The sequence below is a fragment of the Agelaius tricolor genome, unplaced genomic scaffold, assembly GCF_023055355.1.
Source record: "Agelaius tricolor isolate 1412-34295 unplaced genomic scaffold, bAgeTri1.0.p SCAF_2, whole genome shotgun sequence".
In the NCBI taxonomy this organism is placed as follows: domain Eukaryota; kingdom Metazoa; phylum Chordata; class Aves; order Passeriformes; family Icteridae; genus Agelaius; species Agelaius tricolor.
The window spans coordinates 66468367-66483904 of NW_027269262.1; the positions used below are offsets into that span (position 1 = coordinate 66468367).

The following is a 15538-nucleotide window of genomic DNA, read 5'->3' on the forward strand; positions in this document are numbered from 1 at the left end:
AGCCCTGCCTGCAGATAGATTTCTCTGGGAGCAAAAGCGAATCCAGGCATCAAAAGGGAAGGAAGCCAAGCAGAAAGCAGCGGCAGAGCAGCCCCAGCTGTGTGTGTGCCACAGCAGAGCCAGGCAGGGCAGAGCAGCCCCAGCTGTGTGTGTGCCACAGCAGAGCCAGGCAGGGCAGAGCAGCCCCAGCTGTGTGTGTGCCACAGCAGAGCCAGGCAGGGCAGAGCAGCCCCAGCTGTGTGTGTGCCACAGCAGAGCCAGGCAGGGCAGAGCAGCCCCAGCTGTGTGTGTGCCACAGCAGAGCCAGGCAGGGCAGAGCAGCCCCAGCTGTGTGTGTGCCACAGCAGAGCCAGGCAGGGCAAGGCTGCACCTGGAGGGCAGAGCCACCTCCAGCCTGGCTCCTCCTCTGCTCCAGCCCCCGAGCACAAACAGCATCAGATCAGCAAAGGTTAGAAAAGGTTAGAAGCTTCCTTCAGCCTTCACTGATCAAACTAAAGTTCACTTACATTTCTTGAAAAATATGTTCTGCAAAAAAAAAAAAAAAGAAAATATTTTTTATTCTACTAATGGAATGTTTTAAATAAAATTTTAATAAATTATCAGAAATATTAGTTATACATTCATCTACATTAATAAGTAACAACACATTCATATACATTAATAAATTCCATTTATATCATTCTAGCTCTATAGTTAATATTTTAAAAGTACTCTGATTCTGTCTCACTGACAGTCCAAGAAAAAAAAAGTCATGTTTGAGTTTCTAGAAAAGAAAACTTTCCCTTTACTGGCGAATACTTTTTTTAAGTTTAAGGTTAGGCAGACTGGAATATTTATTAGAATAGAAATTAAACATTTCATTGCACTTGTATTTAAACCTACCTGGTCTTTAAAAAGTATCTCTTTATTTTAAACCAAGGTATTTTAAAATCTAAAGATTTGGAGGGTTTTTTTCTCTCTTCTTTCCTATGTGGACACTAGTATCTGAATTCATTATTAATTTGTGAATGACTGAGGCATTTGATGGGGCCTTTTCTGTGAATAACAATTTTTTTAATCATTAAGCTCTCATCCTCCTGTCTGTAGGAACATGGATGACCTAGAGGTAGCATATTATATAAATGTGTTGGTATATGTACATAAGTATATATTTCTGCATTATATATATTGGTTAAAAACAATTTAAGGTATGAAATAAGACATACCCACTTTTTTCAGACTGAAAACAGCTACTAAAACCAGAAATTGAAATAACTTTGATTTCCTGTTCTTCCACTAAGATCTGGGAACTATGTTGACTCCAAGTAGGAATTCCAGAGCAGTAGAACATGTTCAATGTATGTCCCACAGAACTCAATATCTTGCCAAATATCAAACTGTTGTTGTTCTATTTCTAAAGTCCCATACTACTGTTCTTGTTATCAGATTTCTAATGTCCATACCTCCTCGGTGTAATCTCATGGCTGCAGATCTTCACAGCACAGACTCCTTCTGCACGCTGTTCTCTCTCAGTTCAGGGCTCCTCCAAGGCTCTCCCTGACTGGCTGACCCACCCCCTTTTATCCCAGTCATCTTCATTGGTTACAGCTGCAGCCCAATTAAGGACATCACAGCTGCAGCCCATCAAGGACAACCAGTACCTCCGGGGCAAAGCCTCTATAGAGATATTTAAATACATTTCCTCTACTATATGTCCCCCTTTTCTTTTACATGTTAACAGTTGTACAGATGTTCAAGTACAATGCACATATTTCCCCATGACTCACAGGCCATGTACAACGCACATAGCTCCTTGCTCAAAGGCCATACTCTTTCACAGCTCCTTGACCCAAAGGCTATGTTCTCTCACAGCTCTTGGCTGCCACATCTTCTACCAAATATCACCACAGCTCTTGGCTGCCTTATCTTCTACCAAATATCACCACAGCTCTTGGCTGCCACAGTTCTTGTCTGTCTCATCTTCTGCTAACTATCACATTGGGGTCACCAACCGTTGTTGTTGTTCTATTTCTAAAGTCCCATACTACTGTTCTCATTATCAGATTTCTAGAGTCCATACCTCCTCAGTGTATTCTCAGAGCTGCAGATCTTCACAGCACAGACTCCTTCTTCTGCAGGCTGCTCTCTCTCAGGTCAGAGCTCCTCCAAGGCTCTCCCTGACTGGCTAACCCACCCCCTTTTATCCCGGTTACTTCCTTGGTCACAGCTGCAGCCCAATTAAGGACATCACAGCTGCAGCGCATCAAGGGCAACCGGTACCTCTGGGGCAAAGCCTCTATACAGAAATTCAAATACATTTCCTCTACTATATCAAACCAAAATAATTCTGTCATTAAACGAAACATTTAAATCCCTCACTGAAAACTGAAAAGATCATGCAGGGAAGTTGCCACTTAGAATCTCTTGACTATTAAAACTAATAAACTAATTCTTCCAACTTTTATTTCTAAGACTGATTCCACTACCAAAAAGCATCTCTCCAATGCAAAGTTATTTTTCCTCTTATTGAAATTCTATAATTTGTTACTGAGGGGAAAAAAAACCCACTGAAATGCAGTAAGGGACAAATCAACCTGGGAAGGACAATGCAGCTGTCAAACAACTGATTTGCCTAGGACAAAGAATAATAGCACTTCTAGTATTGGAAATATAAATGGAGTTTGTTGTTGTTTACAAATTGTGGTCTAAAATTATTCTAGGAACCTCAGAATACTTCCCCTCAGAAATGTTTTCTTTGTTGAAAGCAGACTAATCCATTTAACACACCTTTTGTATAACATTTTTTAACATCCTTGTCCATCAGCCATAAAACTGAAAGTCATTTACAAGGCAAAATAATTATGAAAAAATTCAGTTATCAGTCTCCACTGGAATGAAATTCCAAAACCATTACACAATCTTACTCCTGAGCCAGGTACAAAGACACATTTAATTTCAAAGATTTGATAAATACATAACAATGACAGTACTGACCTTTTTACAAGGCTGACTATTCATGTCATTCCTTTTGATACTAAAAAAATGGGTGGAAGGAAGAACAATTGTACTTAAAAATAAGAGAAACATAATTATTATAGTTTATGAAAATGTAGGTTTCTTGATGTCAGAAGAGGGGCTTTTTGACTGTTCTTTGTGTAAGAAAAGTATGTAGAAAATCCCTTCATATCTTCAAAGAAGGATTTAGCTACAGTTACTCTCAGGAAAGAATAGTAACAAATAGCAAAGGGTGTCTATCAATTAGTGGAAAAAATACATCTAAAAGTAGACAGAAATGAGACAGTCAAGATAGATTTTTCCTAGCAATTTCCAGTAATTTTGGTCATGTGGATATAAATTCTGCTGTGGTACTTGCCCTCGGATATCATATCCTAGAGAACACACTCTATTCAGTTTATCGATAAGACAAAACTTTTTCTTACTTTTTTTCCTGCTTATAGAGATTAATTTCATACATGTCAATCACCTAGCCTATGTAATTCTAGCATATATAATGTACTGGCTAGAGCATCTATTCTATTGAATACTTAAATTATATGCACCTTTTACTAGGTCACTGTGTTTCAGTATGCAGAGCAAATTATATAATACCCATCTTGGAAAGGATGGGCAACCACACCAGCCTGTCACGAACAAATGCATTTGGATCCAGGACTCACAGTGTTTGCATCTGCTGGTCACCTCCCAAGGGACAAGGGAAGAGTCAGCTCTCCAAGCCTCAGTTCTTCAAATGTTATCAGACTGCATGTTGCAATATGGTTTTGTCAATTTTAACAAGCACATACTTAAAGTACTGGAGATGCTAATAGTGTCCATTTTGATTATCTTGATTTCACTGTTCAATATATTTGTACTGGAAGTTGACCAGTGCACCATCAGTAAGGATGAAGTAGTTTGCTTGCACTGGGATAGCAGTGTGATATGGAGAAAATAAAGATGACAGACAAGCTAATGCCACTACTACAATGTTTATTAGATGCAGCAGCACATATAAATGATGAAGAATTACAGTGCTCACAGTAGAGAAGTTCCTTTACTGATAACCAAGGAAGACCTCAAAGCAGATTTCTATATGGCACTTTCTCATTTCAGCTGTTTTGAACATCCATTGAAGCTGAAGAATGGCAGCTTCTCTCCCACTGGAGACTGCCCTGCACCCTTGCAATAACTGGAGGTGTCTCAGTGGAGACCAAGCAGAAGGATTAATTGAGATTTCTAGGATGACATTTCTCATGCCCTGATTAAATTCCTGTAAATCCATAAAGCAGAACCATCATAAGTCCCAAGTGCGGTCCAGGTGCACTCTTGGCAAGGCCTTACCCACTTTCTGTCTGGCAGCACACACAGTTTTATGCAGCTCCTTACATTGGAGTCATCCCATCAGTCACTGGTAATCATTGCTTTATAATGTCATGTGGAAACATAATCTAAAGATGCGGCTGAGGCCAGTGCAAACAGTATTAATTGAAGACAAGAGACTTTCCATGGGCCAAAGCACTTACAGCCCAAATAAATAAGACACTAAAAGAGGTGAGAAAGTTAATAAGTTTCATCAATATTGTCAAGTTCATATTAACTGATGAAGACAGGAAATCAGTAATCTGTGTCTGCATGCACACACAGCCCTCCAGTGGGTGTCTGTTAACGTCCCCTGGCTGCATTAATCCACAGAGGATGGGTTGATACATCTGAATTCCTGCTCTGTGATAGTACAAGCTCTTGTAACACACATTATTAATTAGGGAAGTTTCTTGGCTTAACCTGTCATGTATCAGCAACAGATGAGCAGGCAGAGAATGTACTGATATTGAGCACTAAGAAGAAAAATGGACTAAATTGTTGTCTAAGTTCATGGGATGCACCTTGGTAATTGAACCTTGAGCATGGTACTTGTTAAGTAAAATACATTAGTTTTAAACCACCATTACATTTGCCTTGACAGTTGCACATAAGTAGACCTAACTTGCTAAGCTGCAGTAACTCTTTCTGTTCCAAATAGTTCTTTACAGTTTTTTACATAGAGGAGTACAAAAGTACTAAATTAAACGCGATGAAAAGCAGAGATTCATTTTTTTATAGGAATCTCACTCTTTCTTTTCTTACCTGTCTATATTTTCCATCCCTTCCAATTAAGGACACACTGGTCATTCCCATCAGAGATGACACCTAGCACTGGTGGGACCAGGACATGGACCCTCTGCTCCCCTGTTCAGTGCCTGAGGCTGCAGGGCAGCAAGTCTGAGTGCTGCTGTTCTGGGGGGAGTCTGAGCTGCAGTGGGGTAACACCAGCAGGCAGGAGAAACAAGGCAGATTTGGGACTGAAGCCACAGCCCTGAGCTAGGGCAGGACAGACAGATGGACCAGCAAGCCCTGACAGTGGGGTTTGTCCCTGATGGGGCAGTGACACACATGGCCACGATGCTGATATTGGCTGGGGGTTTGGGTTGCCTGAAATAAGTTAACTTCTCACAGGGCTTCACTGGCCTACAAGATCTCCTCTCTGCTTTTGCCTTGTGTAAAGTAACACTGGAGATGGGAAACACAAGAGAAGACCCCAAAAGAAAGGGAATGTCAAATCCTAAGATCTCTACCTTGGATAGGCAGAGAAAGGTGCTGACTGTGAGATGTCCTGCATTTCTTAAACTCAGCCAACACATAATCCAAACTCCTATCATCACAACACTTAAATTACATTTAAAGGTCTCTTTCTCTTAAAAGACAGCGAAGGTAGTGTTGCTGGGGCTTCTTTCAGCTTTCCACATCAGACCTGAGTTTAGACTACACACTCAGATTTCAAAAATTAGGAGCAGAGAATTAGATTCTTTCTCCAAATCAGAATTGCAAAATGAATGACCTGATTTTCTGAAGTTTTTACACTTAACAGCTCCCACAGATATCAGCAAAAACTTTAATTCAGTGTTTAACTTCAGTGCTTTAGAAATCAGGTCACTTGTTCAAGTACCTAAATATAGAAGAGTAGCTACTTTCTTTTTTTTTTTTTTTAATACTTAGGTTTAGAGTTCAAAGCAGGTTATTCCTTCAGATCCTGCAAAAGAACTTTGCAGAATTTGGTTCAGGTTCCAAATTTGGTAAGCAGACACAAAGTCCACGGGTGTACAGAGCCATGGCTTCAGTCCCCAGCCATCAGCAGGAGGAATCTCAGCCTTTTGTTCTAGTTATCCTGTAAAAGACCCTGATAACTCAACAGCAGCCCCTTCCACAGGTGCTCTTTGTTCACCTTCAGCCAGCTTACTAAAACCCTGAATTAATAATAAATGCATTACTGGGTACAAGAAAGGCAGGTATTGGGAGTGCCACCTCACATATTAAAAAAAAAGCATGAGTATGCAGAAATTATTATTTACATGGGTTTAATTGTCTTCAATGGTATAATGTACACAACTATAAAAATAAACATTAAGTGGCATATTTTTCTCTGAGTGCTTTCCTTAGATTTGCCTAAAAGAGATGATTGTTTGTTTTTGTGTATATTTGTGCTTATTTGTGTACTAATTTGCTGCCAGGAAGTAGAGAGATAAACAGAGGAACAACTCTTGCAAATGACAGATCTGGAATCACTAAGCAGAAACCTACTAGAGGCAGAATCAGATGGGAACCTTGATAATTTCATGCTGTATTCATTGTGCACGAGATGATCCTTATGAATTTTTTTTAAGGCTCAGTACTTAGTTCAGGACTATAGTTCCAGCTGTTGAGGGGTGATTATTTGCTCTTTTTCTACAGCTGTCTGATGAAAGACTTCTTGTATCTCTGCTTTCAGCCTAGCAAAACCATGCAGCATTGTCCCTTCAAAATTAAATCTTTGTTTCTGCCCCTAAACTTCCCTCTATTTTAACAAAAGAAATTATCTTTGGCAGGCCAAAGACCTTAACACCTGAGAGAACAAGATTACTCCTTCACATCTTCTTCAAAACAAACTTTTCCTGCACCTCAAAATACACAACGCATGCCAAAAAAAAAAAAAAAAAAAGTCAATATTGGGCTCTACATCTAGATTTCTATTTACCTAAATCTTTCTTTGCATCAGTCTGTAAACCTTCCTTGAGCCCAGATGGCCTTCATCTCTAGCTGGAAGACAGGGAGAATCCCTGTTGTAGAGAGTAATGAGCATGACTGGCAATGGGTCAATAGTCTGTTTACTCCCCACTTCTTCCTAAGGTCATCTTCTGTAAGATTTAGTGTGCTCTTTAATGGTCAGCTGAATACCCATAAATCTGTTGGTTTACTTTCCAGAGTGCTCTGCAGACAAATTACATCCTGTGCCAGGTCCATTACGAGCACAGACATACGTCATACCCAGCTGGCAAGGAGAGGGGACAGAGAAACGCTCTGGGTGACAGAGCAAGGTGACACTTGAGAGCAGCTTCTGCTTTGGGGGGTTTTGAATAGGAGCAGCAACAGATGAGTCTCACACTTACCACATCTGTTCCTAAGGGGTCCATAGAACCACAGTGTAAATTCTGCAGTGTAACTGCAATTATGCACACAGGAAGCTGGCTTTGAGGAATGCCATTAACCCACGGAGAATTGAGAAGCCCAGTGTGTGTTGTGGCCAGCTGAGCAGTCAGAATGGCACAGCAGCACAGGGCCAGCGTGTTCTGTGAGGCAGAGCAGAGAGTGACCTGCAGCAGCAGCAGCAGCAGGGAGCTGGCAGCCCCAGCGCTCCAGGCAGCTCTCAGCTAGCAGCTGCTAGACATGCACTGCACTCTGCTCCTCTTTACTGCCTCCCCCTCTTCCATTGTCTGGTTTTCTCACTCTTACCCCATGCAACATTTGACTAGAAACCTGATGGATTTTACAAGTCATAGAGAAAAGGTTTTTTCATCCAGGAAGACAACCAAGCCAAGCATTCAGTTTTTCATACACAAACAGTCCCTATGGACACTCCTGGATTCCCCATGGTCACCTGCCTTCCAGGAGCTGCCAGAGGATGGGAGAAAATGAATTCCCTTCCTGCATTTGCCCTTCTATATGTCTGTATTATTTCCATATTGTTTAAACTATGGGTTTCCAAGTGACTGCAACATAGAGGGAAAGTTCAGGATGCTGACAGCAGGGATGTTGCCATGGTGACAGAGAGGGAGACAGGGTGGTTAGAAACTTGCAGAAAGGTAATTAAAGATGCCCAGAAGCCAGGGACAAGGGTTTGATATTGCCCTGTTACCCTGAGGCAAAATTCAAATGAAGATGAAACTTTCTGCCCCATGCTTGTAATTAATGCTTCCAATTGTGCTCTCAGGCCCAGGGATTCAGAGCCCTGTGTTCAGCTGGGGAAAAGCACTGTTTGTAACAGAACACTGATTCATCATTTTCCTGTGCAGTTTGGCTTCTGTGTTTCTGTAGTGACAGCAAACAGCTGACACAAAATTCCTTGCCAGCTGTGGATGACCCTGTAATTTGTGACATCAGGCTTGTTTGGTATCCATTATTCACAATGTAAATTGTCAGTGAGTGTGGTAGGCTGGACACCACCTGCCCACCAAGCTGCACTGTCACCCTGCTCCTCAGCAGGATGGCAGCGGGGGGGAAGAAAATAAACTGGGAAAAGGTCATGGACCAAGACAAAGAGCGTTCAATAAAGCAAAAGCAAAGACCACACACTAAAGAGAAAGAAAACAGAAGATTTTATCTCCTCTTCCCATCAGTACGTGATGTCCAGCTGTCTCAGAGGAACAGGGCCTGTAGTGGATGCCCACTCTCTCTTCCTTTCTGTTAACTTTTATTGCTGAGCACGTGTCATATATGGAATATCCCTTAGGTCTGTTTGAGTCAGCTCTCCTGGCTCTGTCCCCTCACACACTGGGTGTATCTTTCTCACCCTCAGCCTACTGGTGAGGGAGGGAATGTTGCAGAGACAGCATTGGTGCTGTGGGAGCAGTGCTCAGCCAGCATGAGGGAGTGTTGCCAGTGACTCTCCAGCTCCAGATATAAAGCAGTAAAGCACAGCACTGTGAGGGTTGCTGTGGGGAAAACTGATTCCATCCCAGCCAGACCCAATACAATGAGTCAAAATATTCTGAAAATAAGATCTGACTCATTATAGTTTGAACAATGATAAGATTTTTAAAACATATATTTTTTTTAAATTACCTATTTTCTAGGAGAAACGAGAGTCCAAGCCTTGTGCCTTTGGATTGCAGATATATATGGTTCAGCATGAAAAATAAAATTTCAACTTTCTTCCCTCTGTGTTAGTAAGCATACAATTATGCACAGTTAATTCATTTGCATTCATTACGTCCACATGGATACTTAGGTACCTCGACTGAGACACTCGTGCTGCTGCAGGCAGGGCCCTTTATGCTCTGTGATTTGGTGACTCTGCAGTTTTATCCCTTGCTGCAAAATGTGTTCCAGGTACCCAGCTTTCCTCGAGCACAAAGATGGCTCTACAAAGCCTTTGTGGTGCAAGGCAGAGCCTGAGGATGTGAGCAGAATGCCAACTGCAGCAGTCGTGATTCCTGCACTGACAAGTGCTCTGAAACAATAGCACACAGACCTCAGCAACACAATTTATCTCAAAGGGCTGCTAACTCCAACGCTATGAAAGTAGGAAACGATCAGCAAAAGTGTGGAAACATCACAAAATAATGTAGCAATTGTAACAGAAGATTGTTTGCCCAGTTCTGAATCTCAATCTCCATTTAAACGCATTTGAAGCTCCTGCAGAACTGATCACATTCCCAGCAGTGAGGTAAAATCTATGGATCTTGGCACAAATTTTTGATGTGTTTGGCTTTGTTGTAGGATGTCTTTCACCTACAAACAGATGCAATAATACATGCAGAAATCCAAGTGCATGACTTTTTTATATATGTTTGCGGGAAATGTTATTGTAGCTAATGCAATATATCTCATTAACAGAACTTGGAAAACGTGGCATGACTGATATATGTGTAACTGTTTTGCACTGAAAGTCTTTTTATCCACTGTGTGTTGTCAATATTTTATGCTATCTGCACACTAAAAAATCTGAAACTAAAGAATTATTGTGAATTTTGTAAAAAACAAAAGAAAAAACCAAAAACCAAACAAATGAAAAAAAACATCCCAGAAGAGAAAGCATGGTCTTGTTTTTGTTTTGTTTAAAAATGTTGAGGAAGCAGAACATATCAGTAGTATTTTAAAACACTGAAAACTTGGACTTGTAAAGAAGATGTACAAATAACCTCAACTCTGCCCTTGATTACTGACATATGGAAAGTCTTTTTTCCATCAGCTGATTCCAGCCTCCTTCCCCTGCAGCAAGAAAGAGGCCATTGATTCAGCTCAACACCTGGCAACCTGCCTTGCTTCTGGAGCTAAATGTCTGTGTCAGAGATTTTCAGGGGAAGACAACAGTGGCAGATCCTTCAATAGCAGCTGCTTCATTTAATGAAGGGAAAGAGTCTTACTGCTGGAGTGATTTGTTGCCATAGCTGCCCATGTCAAAGCCAGAGAAACCATTAGAGCATCTTTCTACCAGAGACCAAAGATTTTCATTCAATTACACCCATTCTGAGTGCAATAATTTGAGTTTAGCATAAGCATATCTCCCCAAAAGCTATCCACATTCACTTTAAATGTGCATGCTATTTCTCATTTCAGCTTCTGAGGTTTTGACTTGTAGCTACTAGTTCTTCCTCTTCATCTTCTTATTGTTGGATATTTTTGAAACCAGGGGAAGATTTAGACGTTCAGATCAAGTCCCTTCTGATAAACTGTCTGTTGTGACCATATGTCAAGCAAAGAGCATCCTACCTTGCATTCTTACTCTACAATTTTGATTCATAAGCTAGCTCTCATCTTGACATAAATAGTCAAAAAATACTTTCTGCCCTCCCTTTAAAGGTCTATAATACTCTTTTATGCATCAGAGTGAGGACTATAAGTATGCACCTCTGAGGAATGAAAATCCCTCTCTCTCAATCATTTTTTTTCTCTCCCCACCAAGGAAGTCAGCAGCTTTGTTTGTTTTTAAAGATGGGCAAGCAGAAGCACAAAAAGGATAAAGCTTTACTCTGTATTGCATATCAGACAAGGGCAGACCCCTGCAGCCTAAATCTCCTAGCTAAATCCAGCAATGCACTAATAACACCAGTGCTGTTATCCCTTGCTGCTGGTTGTCTTCCCTACACAAACATATTCTGGTATTTCACAGTTTTCACTGTGTAAAATGTATCAAAGATGTCTATTACTGACATTTTTTAGGAGATTCCTATTTGTTTTCCTACAAGACACTTGCAGATTCACAATCTACAAAGTTCAATTTTTATCCTTTGGTTTCTTAGCAGACAGAGAAGAAAACAATGCAGACAGGAACCCAAACCATTATTACTTATTATTACTTGTAGTTTTGGGTGTTCTGTTTAAGGTGCATGCCAAACAAAAGCAAAACAGAAACAACTGACTATCCCAGAAAAAATACAGTAATTTGGGCATGAAACACAAAGAGTGAGCCCTACACCCTGTATTCTGAATACACTGATCTCCCAGACTAACAGAAGGGTAATTTCCTACCAACAAGGTATTGATCTCCACATTACACAAGCATTTCCTGGAAGGGTCAGATGGTGGATTTATAAAGACTGCAAAAATTAGGAGCACAGATGTGTATTTACTGAATTGTTTCACTACTACACATGCCATTCAGTCTCATGTTTTATTTCGAATAAGTAACCTATATTTAATAACTTTAGTGATTTAATTACTGTGAAGTCTCAGTGTATACATGCAATAGGAAGTCAACTAGCCTATTTTCAGGCCAGGCTAAACTGATCCATGCCACAGCTGTAAATCAACACACATCAGAGCACACATCAAACTGCACTCTTGCTGTTCCAGGAGAAAAAAAATATGCTGTCAAATCATCATGTTCTACAGTAGAAGTAGACAGCATAAAAAAGACTCAGTAACTATTTACTTGTTTACTACTAACATTGTGATTTACAGAGAGTAAAGTGTCAAATTCCTTACAAGACATGATGTGAATCTGTTGGAATGATTTGACCTAATAGTGTTAGAGCATACATAGCTTAGATAAGTCATTCATAATTTACCATCTACAAGTGGTATCTTCCTACCTACCAATGTTCTCAGATGGATCCCATTAAATCCCATTTCACAGTGGTCATGGATTTCTTCTGACACACTTGATTATCAAGGCAGGACTTGTTTTCAAACATTAGATCATAATTTGACTGCTGATGCCCACATGAGTGTCAAACAGTGGCAGTAAAGACAGGATGTCTTTGGTCCCAGATTGAAATTCAGCATCCAGGACAACCAAAAGAAGAGGGAAGACATGGTTTGTCCTGCAGTAGACCTATTGCCTCCCCAGTTGATGGAGGAATTCAGATGAGATTCCCTGAAGAATCTAAAAGTGTGCCAAACCATTCTACTCTGGACACAACACTTGCTTAACTGTTTCCAGCCCAGGGACTTAATTTAATGTTCAAAGTGATAACAAGGCACATGAAAACCAATTCCTTGTCACAGCAGAGTAACGTGCTATTTGTATATGTTCACTACTCAAAACTTATCCACAAAATCAATCAGACCTTTAATGTTTTGTTTTCTTCACTGCTTTATTTGCAGGTTAAGAAACTGTAATCATTCACAGGGAAAACTTGGGCCCCCCCATAATCAAATTTTGTTGTGGAGACAGACTAGCATTGTTAGGATTGCAAAATTATTGGGATGCACTGTGCTGCCTTCAAATGCCAGTGTCATTCTCCTCCTCTCTCCTGCCACTGTTGGCAGCAACCAAATGGAGAGACTCTTCCCACAGTGCAAGATGGTTATCCCATTTCAAATTCCAGGCTGGACTTAGAACAGGATCAAAGTTGTGTGTGCATGCACATAGCTGCACAGCTATGGGGACTGGGGGGGCACATTCCTATATGTTCCTGCCTGTCCACCTGCCCACCTGCCTGTGACTGTATGAGAAAGTTTCAGAAAGGTTTAAAGAGCTGTTTTCCCTTCTGTGTTCTTGGGCCTTTCTACTGATTTCTGCAAGAATCCTTGAACTATGATCTAATTCCCCTACTTCTTCCACTGGGTTATACCTTATGATAGAGAAGTACAACTTTCACAGCTTGCTGGTCCTTGGTGAAGAACAAGAGTTTGTGCTTTTGCAGTTGTCCATCAGTAGGGGAGAATGAACAGGGAACTCTTCCTGCCCCAATCACAGAAGGTAGACACAAACCATCCTGTGTATTTTTCACCCACAGGAATTATTTGTCTGATCACTTTTGTACTCGTCAGGTTTTAGTTTAGCTGGTATGCACAGGGAAGAAATCTGAATTAGAGGATTCCTATTGGCATAGTAATTATCGTCAGACTTCTGTTGTCTCCAAGAGTCTCAGTTGTCTACTGGGTCTCTACTAAATCTCTGTCTACTCAGTTTCTCAGGCATCTTTTGATTTTTGCAATATTCTTAAATCAGAACTAGCAATTCCACAGGAGTTTCAATATAAAACTGATTAACAAAATGTCATGTGGATACACACTTTCCAGAGTACTGCTACCATGTTTAACTATGAAAAGAAGTTAGATAAACCTTCAGCTTTGTTTTAGTAGTTGCTTTACATCAATTTAAAGCCTACTAAATGCTAAAACCACTTCCAAGAATGTACACCATGAATTGATCTAAATTTACTACTTTGATTTTCCTTGCAATCTGTAAAATTATAGACTTTCATTCCATGTATATTGCCAGATAGCAGCCACTAAATATTAAAAAAAATATTTCATAGCTGACATTGCTATTTCATTTCAGACACTGCTACCTCCAAAAGTCAAATAAATCTAAATACAAGTATATTTTAAAAAGGAAAGTGAAGGATCTTTGATTAAACTCAAAAAGAATCAAAACATATTCAGGAATGATTGGTAAATGGTATTATTTGCACGAATAAGACACATTCAAATTGCAACTGCAGGAGGATAACAGAAGTCTGAAACAACCAGTGTAGATAAAGTAATTGTACCTGGTAGCACTCCAGATCTGAAATACCCACTCCCAGTAGCAGCTGAATGTTATCAGTTGTTAGTAGGCATTTTCATTTGTTTTAAATTCCCTGAGAGTAACTGGACTCAAATTTAGGAACTCAACTTACTTTTGAAAGAAAGACTCTGGATAAATGTTAGAAGTATAACCTTCTCAATATTAATTCTGATGCAAGAAAAATATGGGAATTCATAAATGCACCAAAAGTACTGCATTTTTATGTGACTTAGTACCCTCAGAGTTAGAGATGATGAAAAATAGATTTAATGCTCTCTTGTTTATTTTACAACAATTTTGTTAAGTAACTTTATGCCAGTAAAATTTTATTGTGTGTTTTTTATTGTATTTCCCTGTCCTTTTAAAATTTGGAATACAATTTCAATTGATCTTGGGATAATACATTTTTAAAACAAAGTAGCATAAAGGATCAGAACAATTATCCTCTTGAACAGGTAGCTTATTTGGAAACACATCAATACACTAGGAAAAATGCATATTATTCTTTCTATCAAACATGAAAAATCTATCAGTTCCTCTAGATCACTTCTGTGCCACAAGAAACAGCAATAGACTCTTGGAGTCTGTCAAATCTTAGATTAATAATAAATGAGCTCCAAATGATAAACAGAACCTTTCACTGTTCTATTGCTGAAGATTACTGCAGGGTAAACACTAACAGGAAACTGAGCAATGTTAAACATACATCTTGATGGATACATTATTGACAACCTGAAAATAAATCCAGAATTCACACTAAACTAAAAGGAGTATGTCATGAAAAAAAGGGCAAAAGTTAAAAAATAATCATGTGCTTTGAAACACAAATTATAAAGTAAATAATTTTCAATATTTAGTTGCAGAAATGTCCAGAGAATTAGGAGTTCTCTTAGGCTGTACAACTAAAGCTTTTGATTTGTTGATGCTGCTGAGGTAGAGCTGAATGATAATTGGGAAGAGAAATGCTATTTGGGAAGGGTAGAGGACCTAAAATTTCCGCAGAATTTTGGTGAGAGAATGAAATTACCCAAATCAGAATATGTTCAGAAGAAAGTCCTTGCTGTAGTCATCCTTACAGAGTGACAGACCCCATTAGAATTTCTCTTTTAGAAAACAAAGACAAGAAAATATCTTCTAACACCACATTTAATATAGCCAGCTGGAGGACCATGCATTTAGGAATCTTACCTAAAGGATTCATGAAAGCAGTAACAATAAGGAGCACCTCAGATTCCCAATACAAAGTTGGACCAGCCATATCTTCATCCTATCATAAACAGGAAAGAAAGCAGAAGTAAATGTTTAGAAATACGTATTTGAGGGAATTTTTCCTTTGTTTAGCACATAAGTGAAACTACTAGTAATCTAATAGTAGTAACCCCTTGTATTGTCAAAAGTCTGTTGAAAACATGCCTCATCCTGAAAGTAGCTGAGTAGGACTGAGTTGCCTGTTTCTTATATGTAAATCAAAATTACTTTTATAAAAAAACAGATAGGAAACACAGATCAAGGAGATACCATGCTTAAAAAATA

At 39.6% G+C, this 15538-nt stretch overlaps 1 long non-coding RNA gene across 1 annotated transcript in view; it reads right to left on the reverse strand.

Annotated features, from left to right (window-relative positions):
• The window catches only part of LOC139600815 (uncharacterized), a 54409-nt gene extending 39137 nt beyond the window's left edge, over positions 1-15272 (reverse strand). Inside the window, exon 1 of the long non-coding RNA XR_011682678.1 lies at positions 15194-15272. This is a non-coding gene — a long non-coding RNA (uncharacterized lncRNA). The remainder of the gene's footprint in view (positions 1-15193) is intronic.
• Between the last annotated feature and the right edge of the window lie 266 nt (positions 15273-15538).